Below are 24,793 nucleotides of genomic sequence, written 5' to 3'. Positions count from 1 at the left end.
ACTGGTGTTGTGGAGAAACCCCTCTGTGTCCACGAATATAACCAAAATATGGGAGGGGTGGACCTCAACGACCAGTTGTTGGCGCCATACCTAATTGCCCGTAAGGCCAGACGCTGGTACAAAACAGTGTCTGTTTATTTATTTCAATTGGCTTTGCTGAACGCTCATGTGCTATACAAAGCTTCAGGACAGACTGGATCCTTCCTTAAATTCCAGGAAGAGATTGTCAGAGCCCTTCTGTATCCAGATGGTGCTCCACCTCACCATCCCCAACCAAATGCAGTAAGCCGGCTGCATGAGAGGCATTTTATTTATGTCCTCCCGAGTAACCCTACCCAACGAGCCCCCCAAAAAAGATGTCGTGTCTGCAGCAAGCGCGGATTTAGGCATGACACCCGGTATTATTGTCCCTTCTGTCCTGGCAATCCTGGTCTTTGCATTGGTGAATGTTTTGAACGCTACCATACACTAGTGGAGTATTAGCGTAGGGTACAGCACTGTACAGACTAGGACACACTTTCACAGGGTCTCCCAAGATGCTGTCGCATTTTGAGAGACCCAAACCTGGTACCAGTTAAAAAAGTTAAAGTTACAAAAAAAAGTGTCAAAAAAACAAAAAAAAGTAAAAAAAAGTAAAAAAAAAAGAAAAAAACACAAAAAAAATATATAAAATAAAAAAACCAAAATTAGTTGTTGTTTTATTGTTCTCTCTCTATTGTTCTGCTCTTTTTTATAGTATTCTATACTGCAATGTTTTATTGTTATGTTTTTATCATGTTTGCTTTATAGGTATGCAATTTTTTTATACTTTGTTTTTTTATTGTTAACCACTTTTTTGTTTTCAGGTACGCCATTCAGCTGCAGAGCGGATTTATTTATCTTGACAGCAACAGCGTTTGCTCCCACGATACATAAAGCCGTGACTCCAGCACTGTCGGAGGTGATTTCACCACCACAGTTACATACTTCAGCATATATGCTGAAGCGTGGGGGCAGCAGCGGGTGGAGGAGCGATTTGCTCCTGCCTTTTGCGGGAGGATGCCCCCATGCTTCGGCATATATATATTTTAGGTAGGCACAGGTTGCGTTAAATGTTTTATTTTTTACTATATTTTTTTGTATTTGCTTTGCAGGTATGGTAAGTATTACTGTTAAACTGTAATGTTACTTTGTTTTTTTGTTAACCATCATTTGCTTAGCAGGTACGCCATTCAGTTGCAACGCGGATTTATTTATCTTGACAGCAACAGCGTTTGCTCCCACGATACATAAAGCCGTGACTCCAGCACTGTCGGAGGTGATTTCACCACCACAGTTACATACTTCAGCATATATGCCGAAGCGCGGGGGGCAGCAGAGGGCGGAGAAGCGATTTGCTCCTAACTTTTGCGGGAGGATGCCCCCATGCTTTGGCATATATATACGGTGCATGTATGGCCATCATTAGAAGTGGGTGGATGAAGGGAGGTATTCTAATGGTGGGCATACCCACCGATCAATATCTTTTTTTCGTTCAACCCACAGGCTGCATGAAAAAAAAGTTTACAATATATGCCCAACAAGGACCAGCAACGTACTGGTATGTTGCAGGACTTTGAGTGGTTATACCAGAATGATGCCTGCAGGTTTAGCTATCATCTTGGTATCATTCTTTTCAGCCAGCGATCGGCTTTCATGTAAAAGCAATTCTAGAGGCTAATTAACCTCTAGACTGCTGTCCCCCCTCCGCCACCGTCTTCCGTGTTTTTCTATGGCTCTCCTGTCTCAACAGGGAACCTGAGAATGCAGCCGGTGATTCAGCCAGCTGACCATAGAGCTGATCAGAGACCAGAATGACTCCAAACATCTCTATGGCCTAAGAAACTGGAAGCTACGAGCATTTCATGACTAAGATTTCGCCGGATGTAAAGCATTTTATCACACCGATCTTGGTGTGGTCAGATGCTTTGAGGGCAGAGGAGAGATCTAGGGTCTAATAGACCCCAATTTTTTCAAAAAAGAGTACCTGTCACTACCTATTGCTATCATAGGGGATATTTACATTCCCTGAGATAACAATAAAAATGATTAAAAAAAATAAAAATGAAAGGAACAGTTTAAAAATAAGATAAAAAGCAAAAAAAAAAAAAAGCAAAAAAAGCACCCCTGTCCCCCCTGCTCTCGCACAAAGGCAAACGCAAGCGTCGGTCTGGCGTCAAATGTAAACAGCAATTGCACCAAGCATTTGAGGTATCACCGCGAAGGTCAGATCGAGGGCAGTAATTTTAGCAGTAGACCTCCTCTGTAAATCTAAAGTGGTAACCCTTTAAAGGCTTTTAAAGGCTTTTAAAAATGTATTTAGTTTGTCGTCACTGCACGTTTGTGCGCAATTTTAAAACATGTCATGTTTGGTATCCCTGTACTTGGCCTAAGATCATCTTTTTTTCCTTGTCAAAAGAAGTTTATTGAGTATACAATGTTATAAAGATACATAAAGTAAGTTTACAAGGATCTATAAAGTAAGCTCATTGTTTTACAGTAGGGTTTATATAGGTAAATATCATGAAATTTCAAATATTAAACATTGGGTTCCCGTAAACCTAAATTAAAGATATATATCATTTCCTTAGGTACTTTTGTAGGTATTTAAATGATTTATACCTACTATACATATTGTTTACAAGTAGAGTGTATATAGGTCAAATAAATTCTGATAATGAGCTTTAATCGTAAGGTGGAGAAAAGGAAAGAGAAAGAAGAAAAAGGGTTGAAAGGTAGAGGTATGGTCCACAAGGTTGTCCCGCTCGTCAGTTTATTATTCTTTTTAGTTCTCTTTGGAGCCTTAGAATGGGTGTCTCTGTAAGTCATTTAATCTGTTACCATGGCAACAGGACAGAGTCATTGAAGTTTGACAGGAACTGTTGTTTTATCCAAGGATGCCAAAGTTTTTCGAATTTTGGAATTTGGTTTTGATCGATGGCTACCATCTTAGCATGGGACATTGTATTATTCATTCTGTGAATTGTTTCTGCTAGTACCAATGTAGGAGATTTCCATGCCTTGGCCACTGTTTGTTTTGCAGCCGTTATTAGTTGGATCATAAGTTTGAATTGAGAGAGTGTTAACCATTCCGGTTTTAGATTAAGTAAAGTTAAATATGGATCTGGTTGTATTATTTTTTAAAATATTTTAGATGCAATCACGAAGACTTCCTTCCAGAAGGTTTGGATTACTGGGCACGTCCACCATATGTGTAAATATGTGCCTATTTCTGGGCATCCTCGAAAACAAAGAGCTGAGGTATTAGGTGAATATTTTTCCACTCTAGCGGGTACAAGGTACCAGCGAGTTAGGACTTTATAATTTGTCTCCAGTGCTAAGATGTTGGGTGAGGATGACTTAGATGTGAGCCATATGTTAGACCAGTCCGTGTCTTCTAAAGTTCGTCCCAGGTCCTCCTCCCACCTCTGAACGTAAGAGGGTCTATTAAGATTTGCTACACCATATAATTGATTATAAAGTGATGAAATTGTACCTTTAGCAAATGGATCTTTTGTACAGATTGATTCAAAAATGGATAATTGGGATAATGGTGTATCCCCCTTTAGGAATGGTGTATAGAAATTTTTGATTTGGAGATATCTAAATATCTCAGAGTTTGGTAGATCATATTTTTCTATAAGCGATGGGAATGAAAGGAATGATTTAGATGCTATGAAGTCATTTAGTGTCTGAATGCCTGATGTTGTCCAAGCTTTAAAAGAATTTGGGTAGATCCATGCCGGATAAAAGGCCGGATTTCTGATAAAAGAAAGGAGAGGATTGTGTGGAGATTGTAACTGATATTTGGTTTTTAGTTTATCCCAGAGAGATAAGAAGTGTTTAGTTATGGGATTATGAATTTTAAAGCGGTCTTTAGGATCAAGCCATAATAAATTTGATATTAATAGAGGGTCATTTTCTGAAGCCTCTATAAATACCCATAATGGGATTTCCTGTTTTGCATGGTATTTGGACAAACTGGCCAAATGTGCTGCTCTGTAGTAGTTAGTAAAATTAGGGTATCCCAGGCCTCCTTTATTTTTGGGAAGATGTAGTGTGTGTATAGGTATACGTGGTTTAGAAGAGCCCCATATAAAGGAAGTTGCTCTTTTTTGTACTATTCTCAAAAAATAGGAAGGAATTGGAATAGGGAGGACTCTGAATAGATAAAGCAATTTGGGTAGAATAGTCATTTTGATTGCATTAATCTTCCCTATCCAGGATAAAGGAAGTTGCGACCATTGTTTTATTAGATTTGTGATCTGTCTTAATGCAGGAGGATAATTGGTTGAGAATAAGTCAGAATGAGATGCTGTTAAATGAATTCCAAGATATGGGATTGATTTTTCTGCCCATGTGAACGGGAGTGCAGCCCTAGCCGGGATCAATTCCATGTTTGTGAGTGAAATATTAAGCACTAGGCATTTCTTAGGATTAATCATAAGGCCGGATAGGGCTGCAAATCCATCAAGAGCTGGTATTAAGTTAGGACCAGAGACCTGTGGTGATGATAGAAAAAGTAATATATCGTCTGCAAATATACATAATTTGTGTGTAATACCTCCTACTTCAATGCCAGTTATAGTTTGGTTTGTTCTGATGTATTGGGCCATGGGTTCGAGTATAAGGGCAAATAATAAGGGAGATAATGGGCAACCCTGTCGGGTACCTCTTTCGATATTAAAGGCTTCAGATTTGTATCCAGCATATTTTATATAGGCTTTGGGTTTATTATATAATGCTTTGATCCATGTTAAAAAGTGGGGTCCAAAACCCCATTTTTGTAATGAATATTGCATATATTGCCAGGATACTGTGTCAAATGCCCTCTTAATATCGAGAGATAGAAAACATAAAGGGATTTTCCGTTTTTTAGCAATATGTGCCAATAACACTGCCCTGCGTATATTATCGCCTGCCTGTCTATTTGGCATGAAGCCTACTTGATCTCTATGTATTAATTTTCCTATAATGCTATTGAGGCGTTTTGCTATTATTTTTGCTAATAATTTAATATCGAGGTTTAACAGAGAGGCCGATAATTCACACAGGAAGTATCATCAGAAAGGGGTTTTGGGATCATACAAACAATTGCCATTAGTGTTTCTTGCCGAAAAGAATGTCCATCTAGAAGATTGTTAAAAGTTTCAGTGAGAATGGGAGAGAGTATTTCTGAGAATGTTTTATAGTATAAAGCCGAGTAGCCGTCTGGGCCTCGTCTTTTGTTAAGTTTTAGGTCTTTTATGGCATTAGCAACTTCATCTATAGTTATAGGCTCATCCAAACTGCTTTTTTGATTCTGAGATAATTCAGGTAAGGTTATTTTTGAGAAGAAGGATTCAGCCTCTGTAGGATTAAATTCATTGTTTGTCTTGTATAAAGTTGCGAGATGTGAGTGAAATTTGTGGACTATTTTAACTGGATTACAAGTGTAAACATTTTTTGATAATTTCAAACGTATTGGTTTGAAAGATTTGTTAGTTGAATTTAATGCCCGAGCCAAATATGTACCTGGTTTGTTTGTATTCATGTAGAAATTGTGTTTGGAGCGTTTGAGGGATTTATTAACTGACTCAGTGAGAAATAGATTGTATTCCAATCTAGATTTTTCCAGATGAGATTTTGTACTCTGACATGGATTATCTTGAAATGATATGTAGGCTGCATTAAAATTGAGTTCTAGTTTTTTTGCTAGATTTTTGCGTTCCCGTTTAAATAGTGCCATTTGTCTTTGTATTGTACCACGCAAGACAGGCTTATGAGCTTCCCACAGTGTTATTGGGGAGATGTCTGTTGTATTATTAATTGATATGTATTCCTTTAAAGCTTGTTCAATGGCCATCTGATGTAGTGGGTGTTTGAGCATTATGTCCGGTAAGTACCACGTTGGGTCATGCGCTTTTGGTATGGCTGAGGCTATAGTAGTGTATACTGCATTATGGTCAGACCACGGAATCGGAATTATATCTGATGCAATAATTTCTGGTATCATTCCTATTGTTAGAAAAATATGATCTATTCTGGTGAAGGTTTGATGAGGGTGCAAGAAATAAGTGAATTTCTTTTTCATTGGGTTACTTTCTCTCCATGAATCTACCAGATTGTATTTGGAAAGAAGTTGAAAAAAAGGTAATCTAGAGGTTATTTTGGATGGTGTAAAAGGTGATTTATCTAGAAATGGGAGGAGGACCTGGTTCGAATCCCCACACATTATCACTGTTCCTATTTTGTGTGTATTAATCACTTGTAATATATGTGAGAGGAATGGTGTAGGTTGTTTGTTAGGAGCATAGTAGGAAATCACCGTGATTGCTGTATCCATTATATAACCCATGAGTATCAGGTATCTACCTTCTGGGTCTTTAATTTCTGATGATAAGGTGAATGGTGTGGATCGGTGAAATGCAATTAGAGTTCCCCTTTGCTTGGTACAGGCAGAAGCCGTGTAAATTTGTTGATAAAAAGGAGAAATATATTTTGGAGTAGAATCTTTGGTGAAGTGTGTTTCTTGGAGGCATACTATGTGAGCCTTCTTGTTATGGAAAGTACGGAAGGCTTTGGTCCTTTTTTGAGGGACATTTATTCCCTGAACATTCAGGGAAAGTATATTTAGTGGTGCCATGGCAATAGATCAAATAGTTTTGACTTACTTTTTGTTATGCAGAGCTGACTGTGCAGATCAACCTGTGTGGACTGAAGAGATGAATAGATAGAAAAGAAACCAGTGAATTCTGGAGTAAAGAGTAAACAAAAAACATATGAGATTAGATGATACATTGTATAAATTATTTTTTGCAAGTAATCACAATTTACCCGTGAAAGAGAATAAATATCTCTCTCAGGGGAATAAGTGCCTTCGTCACACTCCCACATAATATGGTTGGGAGAATGAGGAGGGCTAATGGGGGTACACGGATCTTCCGCTTACAGGAGAGAAGTGCTATGTCAAAAGACATCAAAATGATGTTTCATTAATTGGAGTGCAGAATATAGTTTTTGTTGAAATTATTTATTCCAGGGTGGTTGTATATGGTTAGTCTTGCCCTAGGCTAAATAATTCAGTTAGAAAGGTACTGTTAATAACTTTGGTATTGATGAAGATAGTTTGAATTATTTTGGGACTTTAACCCCTCCAGAGTAAACAATTACATATTTTATTCATATGTAACTGTTTAGATATGTTAACTCATAAAATTGAGGTTGTATTGCTTCAGATTAGAATAAACAAAAACATAATTCTAGGAACTAGTTAGGTAATAATATATTTGTTTTAAGAAAAGAAAGAAAAAGCTTCCATTACTTCTGGATTATTGAACATATTTGTCCTAAAAAGTAATAAATCTATTGTTATTACCTGATAATATATAACTGAACAAGAATTTCCTTATTTCACTTATATATTCTAAGGCTATATGAATCAGAAGTAATAAGAAATATAACTGGAATGTAACATGATCCCACACAGTGTGTGACTATCAGAATGCAGTTACATTCAGTTATAAATACAGGTTTTTTATAGAGAACCATCTCTTAGTATAATAAATGAAGAGATATCAGGAATTTTAATGTCAGTCCATTGAATCTTCTTGGTCCATGGATGATGTGGCATAACGGCCTCTTTTGTGAGAATGATGATTCCCATTTTGTTCTGGAATTTTCTGGGTGCTGCCTGAAGGTGAAGATGATGCCATTCTTCTGCGTGTGGGATTGTTGCTGCTTGTGGGTTCTGTCAGATTTAATTTTAAAAGGGTTTGTTGTAGTTCATCTGCTGATCTGCTTCTGTAAATTGTACCTTGGTGGTTAAATCTGACTGAAAAGGGGAAGCCCCATTGATACATAATGTTGCAGTTCCATTAGTTGGGGTTTCATGGATCGTCTTTTAGTAATAGTAAGTTGGGATAGGTCAGCAAAAATTTGATAATTGTGTCCTTGAAAATTAAGTTCCTTTTTTTCTCTTGCAGCAATTAGTATTTGTTCTTTCGTTCTGTAATAATGAAATTTTGTGATTATATCACGTGGGGGTCCATCTTTCTTTTTGGCTGTGAGGGCTCTGTGTACTCTGTCCAGTTCTAAACGTTCAATAGGGATATCTGGCTTTAGTTCTTGTAATAGAGCAGTAATAGTAGATTGCAGGTCTGTCACAGTTTCAGGTATTCCCCTTATGCGCAAGTTTGAACGTCTGGTTCTATTTTCATAATCTTCGAGCTTAGTTTGAAGTATTAAATTCTCTTTTTTTAATTGTTCCAATTCTGTTATATTTTCTTGGGTTGTAATTTCAATTTCATCCATTTTTATTTCTAAGGCTGCGGTACGGTTTCCCAGCTCTCTTATTTCTTTGGTTAGGCTTTTTGTTATTTGGTCTGAGGTTTGTTTTAAAGCCTTATGAAGCATCTTTTCAAATTGTAATAATATTACTGGGGATACTGAGGAGGCTTGTGGAGAAGTTTGTGAGAGGATTTGTTCTGTATCTGACTCAAATGGAGAGTCTTGCTGTGACATTTTCTGTCTGTGAGAGCGCCCTGATGCTGTATATTGTGAGGTGACTGGAGCTGCTTCAGCTGCAGTGAGTGCCTGTGAGCTCTTTGTGAGGTGATTTTTATTTCTGCCACGGTTTCCTCCCAGTACCATATTTCCTGCCCAAACTTTCACAGTTTGTTCCCTGGGGCAAAAAGGTTCAAATGGATACCTTTTGAGCCTGCAGGCTCCACTTTGTCCTTCTCTTCTCTCCTCAGCGGTGTGGAGCTCTAACAATGCATGTCTGCTCTGCTAGGCTCCGCCTCCTGCCTATGAAGATCATCTTTTTTATTCCATCAAACATTTGGGCAATATAGAGAGTTTTAGTGCATTAAAATTTTAAAAAGTGTGTTTTCTCCCCAAAAAATGCGTTTGAAAAATCGCTGTGCAAATACTGTGTGACAAAAAAAAATGAAACACCCACCATTTTAATCTGTAGGGCATTTGCTTTAAAAAAATATATAATGTTTGGGGGTTCAAAGTAATTTTCTTGTAAAAAAAAATAATTTTTTCATGTAAACAAAAAGTGTCAGAAAGTGCTTTGTCTTCAAGTGGTTAGAAGAGTGAGTGATGTGTGACATAAGCTTCGAAATGTTGTGCATAAAATGTCAGGACAGTTCAAAACCCCCCCAAATGACCCCATTTTGGAAAGTAGACACCCCAAGCTATTTGCTGAGAGGCATGTCGAGTCCATGGAATATTTTATATTTTGACACAAGTTGCGGGAAAGAGACAAATTTTTTTTTTTTTTTTTGCACAAAGTTGTCACTAAATGATATATTGCTCAAACATGCCATGGGAATATGTGAAATTACACCCCAAAATACATTCTGTTGCTTCTCCTGAGTACGGGGATACCACATGTGTGAGACTTTTTGGGAGCCTAGCCGCGTATGGGACCCCGAAAACCAAGCACCGCCTTCAGGTTTTCTAAGGGCGTAAATTTTTGATTTCACTCTTCACTGCCTATCACAGTTTCGGAGGCCATGGAATGGGGTCATTTGGGGGGGTTTGTGCCATCTTGGCATTTTATGGCCTTCAAAACTGTGATAGGTAGTGAGGAGTGAAATCAAAAATTTACGCCCTTAGAAATCCTGAAGGCGGTGATTGGTTTTCGGGGGCCCCTGTACGCGGCTAGGCTCCCAAAAAGTCCTAAACATGTGGTATCCCCATACTCAGGAGAAGCAGCAGAATGTATTTTGGGGTGTAATTCCACATATGCCCCCATGGCATGTTTGAGCAATATATCATTTAGTGACAACTTTGTGCTAAAAAAAAAAAAAAAAAATTGTCACTTTCCCGCAACTTGTGTCAAAATATAAAATATTCCATGGACTCAACATGCCTCTCAGCAAATAGCTTGGGGTGTCTACTTTCCAAAATGTGGTCATTTCGGGGGGTTTTGTGCCATCTTGGCATTTTATGGCCTTCAAAACTGTGATAGGTAGTGAGGAGTGAAATCAAAAATTTATGCCCTTAGAAATCCTGAAGGCGGTGCTTGGTTTTCGGGGCCCCATACGCCGCTAAGCTCCCAAAAAGTCCCACACATGTGGTATCCCCATACTCAGGAGAACCAGCTAAATGTATTTTGGGGTGCAATTCCACATATGCCCATGGCCTGTGTGAGCAATATATCATTTAGTGACAACTTTGTGCAAAAAAAAAAAAAATTTGTCACATTCCCGCAACTTGTGTCAAAAAATAAAATATTCCATGGACTCAACATGCCTCTCAGCAAATAGCTTGGGGTGTCTACTTTCCAAAATGGGGTCACTTGGGGGGCGGGTTTGTGCCATCTTGGCATTTTATGGCCTTCAAAACTGTGATAGGTAGTGAGGAGTGAAATCAAAAATTTATACCCTTAGAAATCCTGAAGGCGGTGCTTGGTTTTCGGGGCCCCGTACGTGGCTAGGCTCCCAAAAAGTCCCACACATGTGGTATCCCCATACTCAGGAGAAGCAGCTGAATGCATTTTGGGGTGCAATTCCACATATGCACATGGCCTGTGTGAGCAATATATCATTTAGTGACAACTTTTTGTAAATTTTTTTTTTGTCATTATTCAATCACTTGGGACAAAAAAAAAAATATTCAATGGGCTCAACATGCCTCTCAGCAATTTCCTTGGGGTGTCTACTTTCCAAAATGGGGTCATTTGGGGGGGTTTTGTACTGCCCTGCCATTTTAGCACCTCAAAAAATGACATAGGCAGTCATAAACTAAAAGCTGTGTAAATTCCAGAAAATGTACCCTAGTTTGTAGACGCTATAACTTTTGCGCAAACCAATAAATATATGCTTATTGACATTTTTTTTACCAAAGACATGTGGCCGAATACATTTCGGCCTAAATGTATGACTAAAATTGAGTTTAGTGAATTTTTTTTATAACAAAAAGTAGAAAATATCATTTTTTTTCAAAATTTTTGGTCTTTTTCCGTTTATAGCGCAAAAAATAAAAACCGCAGAGGTGATCAAATACCATCAAAAGAAAGCTCTATTTGTGGGAAGAAAAGAACGCAAATTTTGTTTGGGTACAGCATTGCATGACCGCGCAATTAGCAGTTAAAGCGACGCAGTGCCAAATTGTAAAAAGTGCTCTGGTCAGGAAGGGGGTAAATCCTTCCGGGGCTGAAGTGGTTAAACAGTCACACTCAAATGCATGTGTGGTCATTATGTACGTGACTCCTGTTCACAGCTAAACAGTGAACAGTAAGGGGATCAGAATTAAAAAAACAAACAAAAAACATAGGGGGTTATTTACGAAAGATAAATCCACTTTGCACTACACTGCAAGTGCACTTGAAAGTGCAGTCGCTATAAATCTGAGGGGTAGATTTGAAATGAGGGGAAGCTCTGCTGATTTTATCATCCAATCGTGTGCAAGCTAAAATGCTTTTTTTTTTATTTTCTTTGCATGTCACCCTCGCATTTACAGCAACTGCACCTCCAAGTGCACTTGTAGTGCAAAGTGGATTTGCTTTTCGTAAGTTACCCCCATAATGTTTTATTGAATATATTAATGGACTTTTACCTTTTGAGGACTTTATTGAAATATCCTCCTATACTTTTTTGATTGTATTCAAAAAAGTATAGGAAGATATTTCAGAAGATTATTTTGAATCTTATATTGTCTGTCCAGTGCCACTGTTTGTGATAACAGCAGTTAAAACTTAAATTAATACATTTTATATTTAAAATAATTGAATTGGACTAAAGTTCGGCTAATAAATAAATTAGAGCTTTGTCCTAAATGTTAAGTGATTAATAAATAAATCTTATTATGGACATTGCATCTGAGTGTTTTTTAAATTTTAGTTCTGAGAACAGAATGTTTAAAACAAAACACTAGAGTTCTATTTTCTTTCCTGATTATTTATACCACTGCAGATGGACTGGGAGGCTTCACACTGATTATGATTAAATATTGAAACTGCATGTATATATAACACAGCTCACTGAAAGCAATTGTTAGGAGTCACAACATGTCTAGGAACTTATGTTGTATCTCTATTGTAAAACATTGTGGTAGCAGTGGTATCTTTGGAGAGGTCCACCAAGCCTCCTGATAAGTCAGGGCTAGAGCTGAATGTATCAGTTTTGCCGACTTCAACACCTGTTTCTTTCTTGTGAACTGGGCGCCCATCCAATCCCCAGATGCTCCTGTAGCAGGGAAATCATTCATTGTGTGGCATTAGTAATCATTCAGTTTGTGGCAGTGGTAATATTACTAAATGGCAACTTCTCACTGTGCAGATCTCAAGTGTCATTGGTTACTAGTATCCTATCAAATTAAAGATCAACTCCTTGCTGGCTTCTTTCACATTGTAAAGAAGCCAGCAGGCATCTCTGGTGATGTTGACTAAATATGGCATCACTGGTTGGCTTGCTAACATTTCACAGCTGGCCAGCAAGCTGTCATTTGTGGGGAGAGTGCGATGGTGGAGGGAGGACCGTTGTGTATGAGTCATTGTGTTTTTGTCGGCGATCATAGTTTATCATATCTGATGCTAGATCTACATTGCTGAATTGAAATGTGACGGACCACCTGGCACCCAGCTTGAGTGCCACAGCCAAGATACAGCTTCCTCCAGTCTGGAACCTGGAACCAGGTATTATACCTGATAATTGCACCCAATAAATAGACAACACTAGCTTAGGTGCAAACTGGAACTGACTTTATTGTAAATTCACGTAAAATATATACCACTCCAAACCAGATAAGAGCTTGATCACATTATCCTAAACAATGCAAACTGTAAACCATAATATCACTCCATCTAATGTACAGCTAACATAAACAGTGATCTTAATTAAACAGCAATCTAATTAACTAGTCACCTAGACAAGCCTAGGTGACTCAGTCAGTGCCCACCCAGACAGTTCAGCACCAGTTCCCCAGAAAGAAGACCCAGGGCTGTCCGGATTTCATTGCCAACTTTCACTTGTGTAATCTGTCCACTAGACAAGCCAGCAGTCTGAAAAAGTGGAATTCATTTATCTTCATAGATTTCTTGAGGGAGATTATTGATAAATATTACTGTCCCAAGTGAAGGAGCTTCTCCACCTCAGTCTGCAGGAGGGCCACCATATTTCCTCAGACCATTAACCTGTACAAGATTAATATTACATCTTTCCATCCACTCCAGAAGGGAAGCTTTATTGTCTTTATTCAGAGAATTAATCCAAACCTCGTTCTCAGCATTCATCAGATTTTTGTCCATCATTAGAGAAGGATCTGCTCTCCTAATGGGATCAGGGGCTGAACTGAGCTATTTTTCATGCTCTGACTGGGAGAAGCAGACAAAATCCCTGGTCTGCTCCCTGGGCCATAATTGGTGGGTAGAAGGCAAGCCCCTAGTCCACTCCAAAAGACCCTGTCCTGGTTTGGTCTGTCACAGTCGTGGTCTGGTTGCGTTTAATATGTATATATATTTTTGTGAATGAATACCTATATGTACTTAATCATGCGGGGGGGCTGTAATTTAGGGGGGCCCTTTATTTGAGGAAGAGACCCTTGATCACATCAATATGGGGACATGGTTCCTTGTCAGGGGGACCCCAGGCAGGGTACCCACCCCATGTGGAGGGCATGTGGTCTGGTATGGTTCAGGAATGTGGGGGTGCACAGTCACTGCCCATTCCTTTGCTGGACAGCCAGGCTACCTGCTTGGAGTTTGGTATAAAGTTTTGGGAGAGCCCCATTTTTTTTGTACGTTTGCAAAAACGAAGCAGACCGGGGATTAGAAATATAATTTAGCTTAAAATGTTTTGTTTTGGGGGGCGTGGCTAACCACCGATGGAGATGGCTGATTGAGTGAGGAGCTCCTCAAGAACGGGACATCCAACGGCATACATCGGCATCCCCAAGACACCCTTGCACCCCAGAATGGGGACATACACCCTCCGGGATTGGACGACAATGTCGAGGAAGCGGGAGGAGTGCAGGAAACCACAAAAACTGACAGAATTCTACAAGTATCAGCAGGACGGAGGTAGGCAAGATGGCGCCGGCTCTGCATCAACCCCAGCACATAGCGCACGATCCCCTCAGCCCCCATCCACCTCCCACAGCAACAATAGTGGATCCCCAGGGAGCGTCCAATCCTACCCCAACACGCCACAATCCGCCAGCACTGCCAAGGCGAAATTTAGGATGGATGGCCCTGGATGCAGCCTAGAGGCAGATTCTGGGGAAGACACAAGAGAACTCCCAGAAAGAATAGAAAAGTTCCCTACCACTAACCAGCCTGTCATGGACACAGTGTTAAAGGACATGCTGCTTTCACTCCACAGCACCATATAGGCTGATATGATGTCTTGTATGCAGAAGTTTCATACTGATATTCAGGAGGTGGAATCAAGGGTAAAGCATATAGAATGTAAAATGGGGGAATTTGCATCCACGATAAACGACCTAGTAAATGCACAGGAGGAACATGAAGAAGAGAAATGGGATTTCTATACTTCTTCTCTACTATCATGATGATCTAACCAATCGCCCAAGGAGACTGCATCAAAGCACTCTTGTACAGCTCACATGGGGGTGACATTCCTATCCATTAATTCAAAGGGCCTTAATCACCCAGCAAAATGGAAATCACTATGGGATGAAGCCTTAAAAATAAGAACGACATCCTGTGTGCGCAGGAAACTCACTTTTGTGTCAGTGCTCCACCAAAATACTCACACAAAAGTTATCCTTACATCTTTACAGCAAACGCTGAGTCAAAACAAAGAGGTGTCCTCACAGCAATTAGAGATACGGTCTCATTCCAACTACACGAAGAAATTAAAGACCCCGGGGGCAGATATCTCATCCTCATATGCGATATCAACTCTATTACTTACACCATTGCAAATATCTACACCCCTAACACCCATCAAATTAAATTTCTTAACAAAATGTTAAAGAAGATCGACTCTCTCAGCAGGGGGTCCCTAGTTATCTGTGGAAACTTCAACCTTGCTCCAGATAAAGCTATTGACACAACCTCTACATCCACACGCATAGGCCCCTTTATACAGGATCTGTTTCATCAATACAGTTTGTTTGATGCATGGCGCTGTTGCCACGTGGGAGAAAGAGATTTTACCTTCTTCTCGGCACCCCACCATTTTTACTCCCACATTGACCTCTTTTTAGTCGACCAAGGTCTCCTGACCCGGACTATTAAAACATCAATCAACACTATAACTTGGTCGGACCATGCATCAGTGTCTCTGACCTTAGCTGACTCTCTCTCATTCGGGGCTAACCCGATCTGGAGAGCAAACCTAAGTATTCTGCAGAGAGAAGATACTAGGAGTGTTCTAGAAACCCACCTGAAAGAGTTTTTTGCTGTCAATATGGACTCTGTACCTGATCATACTATAATTTGGAACTCCCACAAAGCATTCATGAGGGGGATTTTTATCAAACTTGGTGCAGGGATAAGGAGGAAGAGGCAGAGACAGGTAAAGGAACTTACTGACAGCATCCACGATATCGAAACCCAAAATAAACAGAAACCCTCACCCTCCCTATCACACAAATTATTACAGGCTAGAAATGACCTCAGACTTTGTCTCCTGGCGGACTTCGAGAAGTCAACCCGCAGACTAAAAATGTCATATTATGCCAACGGCAACAAGGCGTGCAAGCTTCTCACCCAACGCTTGCGGGGGTGTAGATATAAATCCAGAATCCCATATATAATCCACCCCACCACTAAACATAAACACCACCATCCAAAAGTAATCGCGGATGCTTTCAGTGATTACTATGGATCCCTTTATAATCTGAAGAATGACCCCCTCACTCATCAACCGGTTACCGAACAGATAACCAATTTCGTGGCCAAATTATCCCTTCCTCAGCTGACGTCAGAACAGCTTCAGCAATTAAATCAGCCCTTTACTGTTATGGAAATTTGCACGGCTATAGCATCACTACCACCCAATAAGTCCCCGGGCCCGGATGGATTTATAGGGGAATATTATAAAACATTTAAACAGATCTTAGAACCCCATCTACTCCGCGTATTCAATGATGCTGCTGCCTCTTCCTCCTTCCCCTCAGAGATGCTAAAGGCACTGATAATAACTACACCAAAGCCAGGGAAAGACCCATCCGCCCCGCAGAATTTTCAGCCAATTTCACTTCTTAATAATGACCTGAAATTATATGCAAAACTAATAGCACATAGATTAACAGATATACTCCCTAGCCTTATTCATCCTGATCAATCTGGATTCACTAAAGGGCGTCAAACTTCAGACGCCACTAGGTAAATATTATCCACAACACAAACATGACAGGAACGCCTTCTCTGCTCCTGGCTTTGGATGCGGAGAAGGCGTTTGATCGCATACACTGGGGATAGCTGGCTAAGGCGCTTGCTGCTTTTGGCTTCACAGGCCCGATTTTTTCTGCAATAATGGCCCTTTATACCAATCCCACTGCCCAGGTATTCACATCTGGAGTCCTCTCAACCCCATTTAACATTATGAACAGGACTCGTCAGGGCTGTGCCCTCTCTCCGTTAATTTTTAATTTGCTAATGGAGCCCCTGCCGTGTCACATTCGTAACCACCCCCTCATATCAGGGTTTAAAATGCACAAATCCTCACATACCATCAGCTTATTCGCTGATGATGTTATTTTAATGCTCATGGATGTAGAGAATTCCCTATCTTCAGTTCACCATACGTTACAAATGTTCAGTCATATGTCCTATTATAAGGTGAATGAATCCAAATCATATATACTTGGTCTAAATGTCCCTCAAGCAACACAACAAAGACTAGCCAAAGCATATCCGTATACCTGGGAGAATGTAGGGATAAAATACCTAGGCACCACTCTGACACCCAAAACAGAAGATCTATACAGGGCTAATTATACCCCATTTATAGATAAACTGAAATCGAAACTCCAAGCTTTAGCTAAAGTAGAACTCTCTGGACTGGTAGATTAGTGGCCTTTAAAATAACTATCCTTCCCCAACTAATTTACCTATTTAGAACACTCCCAATACCTGTTCCTGAATCCTTTTTCACTACTGCCCAGTCAATGCTCAATAGATATATATGGCAAGGTAAGAGAGCAAGGTGTGCCTTCTCACGACTAGTCACGACCAGAAATGTAGGTGGAATAGGGATGGTCCACCTGAAAGACTATTATGTAGCCACCATTAGGGATGGGCTTCGAGTTTGAGTCGAACTCATGTTCGACTCGAACATCGGCTGTTTGCCAGTTCGCCGAACAGCGAACAATTTGGGGTGTTCGCGGCAAATTCGAAAGCCGAGGAACACCCTTTAAAAGTCTATGGGAGAAATCAAAAGTGCTAATTTTAAAGGCTTACATGCATGGTATTGTCATAAAAAGTGTTTGGGGACCTGGGTCAATGCAAAAAAAAGTTTTAAAAACGTCCGTTTTTTCAGGAGCAGTGATTTTAATAATGCTTAAAGTGAAACAATAAAAGTGTAATATTCCTTTAAATTTCGTACTTGGGGGGTGTCTATAGTATGCCTGTAAAGGGGCGCATGTTTCACGTGTTTAGAACAGTCTGACAGCAAAATGAAAAGGTGGCCCGAGGAGAACACTGGAGGAAGAACCAGAAATACTAGAAGAACCAGAAGAAGAAGAGGATGGAGAAAGAAACCAAAGGAAGATAGAAGATAGAAGATAGGAGGTAGAAGAAAGAAGAAGCATTTAAATAAAGGAATATTCAAAAACTGTCTCTTGTCATTTTTAACATTTTTGACAGTTTTTTGTGAAATGGTAGGGGTACTTTTGTACCCCCTTACCATTTCACACAGGGGGAAGGGCCGGGATCTGGGGGTCCCCTTGTTAAAGGGGGCTTCCAGATTCCAATAAGCCCCCCGCCCGCAGACCCCCACAACCACCGGGCAAGGGTTGTGGGGATGAGGCCCTTGTCCCCATCAACATGGGGACAAGGTGTTTTGGGGGGCAACCCCAAAGCACCCTCCCAATGTTGAGGGCATGTGGCCTGGTAAGTTCAGGAGGGGGGCCGCTCTCTCATCCCCCCCTCTTTTCCTGCGGCCTGCCAGGTTGCATGCTCAGATAAGGGTATGGTATGGATTTTTGGGGGGACCCCACGCCATTTTTTAAAAAAATGTTGGCGCGGGGTTCCCCTTAAAATCCATACCAGACCTGAAGGGTCTGGTGTAGATTTTGAGGGAGACCCCACGCCATTTTTTTTTTTTTAATTTTGGTTCGGGGTTCCCCTGTGGGGAATTCCCATGCCATTCTTATCAGTGAACTTTTATGTGTATTGTCAGACCGGCAATTCATTAATAGCCACAAGTAGTTTTAAATGACTTTTTTTCCTTTGAAATGTCATTTTGCTGTCATACTGTTCTAAACACAGGAAACATGCGCCCCTTTACAGGCATACTATAGACACCCCCCAGGTATGAAATTTAAAGGAATATTACACTTTTATTGTTTCACTTTAAGGATTATTAAAATCACTGCTACCGGAAAAATTACCATTTTTAAAACTTTTTTTTTGCATTGATCCATGTCCCCTGGGGCAGGACCCAGGTCCCCACACACTTTTTATGACAATAACTTGCATATAAGCCTTTAAAATTAGCACTTTTGATTATTCATGTTCGTGTCCCATAGACTTTAACGGTGTTCGCTTGTTCGAACAAATTTTTTGCCTGTTCGCAAGTTCTGGTGCGAACCGAACAGGGGGGTGTTTGGCTCATCCCTAGCCACCATATTAACACAACTCAAGGCATGGTTCCCTACATCCAAAAATAATAGATGGACAGAATTAGAAAGCTCCCAAATATATACAGTAAATATAACCTACACCATTTACTTTTCATAAATCGACATTGCTCCCCACAAAATGCAAACCTATCTCCTACAGTTGTTGCATCCCTGAAACCCTGGGATACACTTATATCCTACCCTTCCCAACATACCAAGAACTCAACAGTTTCTATACCCATACAAAGTCTGACTGTTGCTATACCTGACCTGAACATAGGAAAATGGGTTACAAAAGGAATCAAGGACCTCAAAGACATAATGGTGGGGCCTTCCCCAAAAACCTTTCGACCCCTTCAAATAGAATTTGACCTTACCTCTCATGATTATTATACATACCTACAAATCACCCAATTCCTTCGTTCGTTTCCAAAGACTGTAATAACCCTACCATGGAACATAAATCAATTCTATTCTACTATAAGCACTAGAATCAAAGGTATATCTCTGTTCTATAAGATGCTCAATAACAAAGAGGTGTATACTAAAATGTCTGCTATGATGGCCTGGGAAAGGGAGATGGGGTTCTCTTACACACCAGACCAATGGCAAAAGGATCTCAGAATAACGTATGCAGCTACAAGAAGTGTAAATCTTTGGGAATTAACCCAAAAAATATTGTTAAGATGGTGCTTGACCCCATATAGGATTGCAAAATTCACCCCACACTCCTCTGCCCTATGCTGAAGGAATTGTGGGCAAGTAGGAACTCTGTACCATATTTTATGGTCATGCCCAGAGATAACCCAATACTGGAAAGCAGTGTTTCATCTGTTCAAACAAATCTTAAAAATCCATGTTAATTTATCACCCGGTCTGGCTCTGCTATCACTAAACATTGAGACAATCCCAGCAGAGTCTATAACAATAGTCACCCATATCCTGCTAAGTGCCAGATTAGTACTAACTCACCATTGGAAAAAACAGATGGCTCCTACTATACGATAAGTAATAACGACTACCCACACTCATGCCGCATATGAAATGATGTTTGCCTCTACACAAAACCGATTCCATGTGGCAGATCTACAATGGAAAACATGGATGGTCTGGTATAAAAAACACACCTGAAGTTGATAATACCTACATATCCAGTGGGAAAACAACTTTTTTAATCTAGGCTGATTGTGATAAGAGAAATATTATGTTTGCTTTAATTTTGTTCAGTTTATATCTGTTTGTACAATAATTCCAATAAGGTGTGTTTAAAATTACACTTTCAATGTTCTAACTATCCCGAGCTACACACTTTTCATACCTTGTGTTGTTAGAGGAATTATTGGAACTGTATTAGGATACAATAGATAATTAACATAAGCTCCCTAATGAGTATACAGGCGCAATTTGTCGCAAATGATACTATGTCTTTCTGTTTGCAAAGCTCTTCTGCACATATAATTTTGTCTACACAAATTCAATGCTATTGTATCGATAACATAATGTGTTTAAAAAAACAAAACAATAAAAACTATTGATTAAGGGGCATGGCCAAGCTCATGAGAGGAGTGAGAAGAGGCTCTCAGCACTTTCAGAACTCCGCTGACAGGTCGGTAATGGGGAAGAGAGGTGGGGGAGAAGGACGCCGTACCCCCGATCCACAAACTGAGGGGGAAATTGACCGGTTCTTTATTCATTTGGGACAAAATCAGCACGGCCCCCCTGTGACAGACATAGCCAGAACAGAGGCTGTTGGAGAGGACTGTATGCAAGCCTGTTGCCTTTTGATTATGGGCCCTGGATTTTCAATGGAACAATACTCTTTGTGAGGTGAATGAGAAATCCAGTCTGAACTGTATTAATCGGACTCAGTCGTGTATATATGTATATATTGTATGGGGACTCCTTACTGTAGATTTGTGTCCCTGAAGAGGGAGGGGGGATTCCTCCAGCAGCCCCCTGCTGATAAGACTGATTCATTCTGTTGGGACACATCCTGTGAGGAGATGCTGGTGTTATCAACATGTGTTTATGTTAATTGAGAGAGCTGATCACATTAGCCACCAGCACTGGCTAGGAGACGAATGGTCTAGGCTGAGGAGGGGGGAGATTGTTGTTTGTATTGTTAATTGTAATTAGCTCCAGCTATTGTGTTTATATTAATGTGTGAAGCTCGGTGCCCACAAGACTGTCATCTGGTCTGGGTACATTTTGTAGTAAATTAGCTCATGTTAATTAGGTTAGCTTTGAGTCATCCCTGCTGTATAAAGGTCTATGAGATCTCAAATAAAAAGTTAGTTCTGATGTACTCCAAGACTGGTGTTGTCTAGTTCTTGGGGTTCCTATGGCCAGATCCATTGGACTCGTGTTCCAGAACTTAGGAAGCGGTATATGACGGAAGCACTCAAGCGGAGTGTGGGACGTTCCGTGACACCCCCCAAATCCAAGATGGCGTCGACCCGCTCCTCAGGCACACATGCTGCCTCACAGGGAGCCACTTCACAGCGCTCCACACCACATATGACAACCAGGCAGCGTGCTAGATCCCCTCCAGACTCAGAGAATGATTCTGTGCGCTCTGCATGTCACTCCCCAACCTCACACTGGTCTTTTAGTGGATGGGACATGGAAGCTTATATCAAGGCTCTCCCCACCAGACATGATTTTGAGGCATGTGTTTAGAGACTTGAACGCTCTTACAAGCAGGAGATTTCTGAGCTGCGTAAAGATGTCACAGGCAGGCTGGAATATGTAGAACAAACTGTAGAAGAGACTGTCTCTACACTACAGACACATGAAATCATCTTACAGGAGCACACCTTACAGATACAGCAACTGATATATCACCAAGATGACCAAGAAAACAGAGCCAGATGTAACAATATACATATCCGCGGCCTCCCGGAATCTGTGGAAACTAAAGACCTGGCCCCTGCAGTCATCGCCATATTTAAAAATCTGCTCCAAAAAGATAAAGAAACTCCCATGGAACTTGATCGCGTACACAGAGCCCTCGGCCCTAAAAATCCAAACCTGGTACACCCCAGGGACGTGATCTGCAGAATCCACTTTTATGCGATTAAAGATGCCATTATGCGTGCAGCACGCACCCAAGATGCCATATACTTTAATGATGCCACTGTGACTCTATTACCAGATATCTCTAAGCTGACCCTCGATATACATGCTTTGAAACCCCTTACAGGAGCTCTTCAAGCAAAACATATTAAATACCGCTGGGGTTTCCCATTTAACCTCTTTGCATCCCATGAGGGAAGGTCAGCGACATTTCGCACTCTGGGCGACCTCCCAAAGTTCCTTGGGACTTTTGAATTACCTCAGATCTCCATCCCGGATTGGCCAATCCATGCAGCGACTCCTGGATTTCAGGTCGCATCTAACTGGCAAAAGCAGTCCAGGAAGAACAAACGCTCAAAGTCGGATTTTCCCAAAACGGCAGATGGATGAACCCTTGCTGCAGATTATCTGATTAACTATTTTTTTTTCCTTCACAGGCATCCTACCAGTGAAGCGGTTCCGGTTTGTAGTTACAGTATCGTTGGGACATTATGCTTTCATGTGTTCTTTCCACATACAGGTTTTGACTTGAGATCCTAGTAAAATGGACCTTTCTCATTTGATTGAGATCCCTGCCTGATGCTATGATTACCTACCCTGTTTCGGGTCCCCTCCGGACCCCCCCCTCGCCTCTCCATGTTGCAATGTTATTTCTGCAGTCTAAGTTGTTGACCCTACATGCAGTCAGGTTATTGAAATTTACCCCTAGGTTTTGTCCAGCTGAACGACTCAATATATTTTTGCAAAATACATACAGCTATGCAGGGTCCTGAGATGCTATGTTTATAGAAGATTTTTCATTTTTTCTTTTTTGTTGTTGCCCGGTGTGTGCGGGCCCCTCTGTGGACTGACCATAATGCCCGTAGTGGCATTAGCTGAAATATTGAACACAATGTTCTTAATGCGGCCTTTGAGGCCTTGGTTTTTCTACCTTTCTTTTCTATCTGTTTTTCTCTTTTCTTTTTCATTTACACTTACCTTACACCTCAACACTACTGGAGGTTGCTCTAATACCTCTTTTCACCCTTCCTCCCCCTTCCTTGAGACAGCGAGCCTCTCCCATGTTAAAGTTTGCCTAAACGCCAAATCTCCTTCCCCATGGCAGTACAAACCTCCCTGAAAGTCTCCTCTCTAAATTGTAGGGGCTTTAACACCCCAGAGAAAAGGAGGCAAATACTATATAATTTTCACAAAATCCGTACCCAAATTCTACTTCTCCAGGAAACTCATTTTAGGTCTGACACAATTCCGCATCTCCTCCACAAGCAATATCCCACCTGGTTTCATAGTACCAACCCTCAGGCAAAATCAAAAGGGGTTTCTATCGCATTCCATGTTTCATTCACACCAGATGTGCTAGACACCCTTATTGATCCACTAGGGAGATATGTTTTTCTAAAACTTTCATATATGAATATGATTTATACTATAATCAATGTTTACTCTCCAAACCAGGATCAACTGCAATTCCTCTCTATGGTGACTTCTCGCCTGAAAAGATTTAGCACTACCAACATGATCCTGGGAGGAGACCTCAATGCCGCCTTGATACCGCGCCTTGACACCTCAACGGGTAAGTCTTCAATTTCCCCGGCTTCCCTGACCAAAATGCGTACACTCCTTTCAGACTTATCCCTAGTGGATGTCTGGAGGATGCTACACCCCACCACTAAAGATTTCACATATTACTCCCCGGCACACTCCAATTAAAGTAGACTAGACTACATCTTCATCTCCCAATCCCTACTAAATTTTTCCCCCAACACTTCTATAGGCCTCACTTTGTGGTCTGACCATGCCCCCATACATATGAGCTTGGGAAGTATACCCACACAAAAGAAGAGAGCCACATGGAGATTAAACGACAATTTGCTTTCTGACTTGGTATGTACCCAGGACATCACACAAACCATTAAACACTTCGTTTCAGACCATGCTCGTGATGACACCAACCCACTCATGAAATGGGAAGCCCTCAAATGTGTCCTTAGGGGTAAACTCATCCAACACGGCTCCAGACTTAAACGTGCATGAACAGCAGACATCACACGTCTCCTGTCCTTAATAGCCACCTTAGAGGAGTCACATAAATGATCCCCCGATGACAAACTACAACTAGAACTCACTAACGCCAGAAGAGACCTCTTGCAAAAAGAACGCTCACTGGTAGCGAGAGATAAAGGGCGATTCGCCCATTACTCATAAGCCAACCAGTGCGGCAGACATCTTGCACAGACTCTTCAGCCCAAACAGACCTGGAAGTCTATCCCCTGTATTAACTCTCCCAACAATGGTAAAATAATAAATAACTTAGCCATAGCCGAAGAATTCCGTCAATATTATACCGCCCTATATAACCTTACTCCCCAAGCACCGCCTTCCAAGCCCCAAATGGGTCACCCAACACAAGACCTGTCCTCATATATTCAGGAAACTGCACTCCCAACTATTCCGGCCTCTGAAGCAGAGGACTTGGAATCAGCCCTGACTGACTCAGAATGGTAAAATCCCAGGACCAGATAGGTTCTCCTCACGCTTCTATAAGATGTTTGCTCCTTTGCTATCTCCTCTGATGGCAAAAGCATTCAATGCCATAGATGAGAACTTAGCTCCCTCCCCCACTTTACTCCAAGCCCAAATAGTAGTCATCCCGAAACCAGGAAAAGACACCTCTCTATGCTCTAATTATAGACCGATATGCCTATTAAATATAGATCTTAAATTATATGCTAAGATCCTAGCGAACCGTCTCTCACCTCTTTTGCAAATCTAATACATAGAGATCAAGTGGGTTTTGTCCCTGGACGTGAGGCCAGGGACAATACCACCAAAACCATCCACCTCCTGGCATTTGCCCAATGTAATCACATACCGACCTGCCTTCACACCTGTGATGCCCAGAAGGCTTTTGACAGGGTTAGCTGGCCCTTTCTCCAAGCCACCCTTTCCCAAATAG

The sequence above is a fragment of the Aquarana catesbeiana genome, linkage group LG08, assembly GCF_042186555.1.
Source record: "Aquarana catesbeiana isolate 2022-GZ linkage group LG08, ASM4218655v1, whole genome shotgun sequence".
Classification (NCBI taxonomy): domain Eukaryota; kingdom Metazoa; phylum Chordata; class Amphibia; order Anura; family Ranidae; genus Aquarana; species Aquarana catesbeiana.
This window is presented reverse-complemented; position numbering follows the sequence as displayed.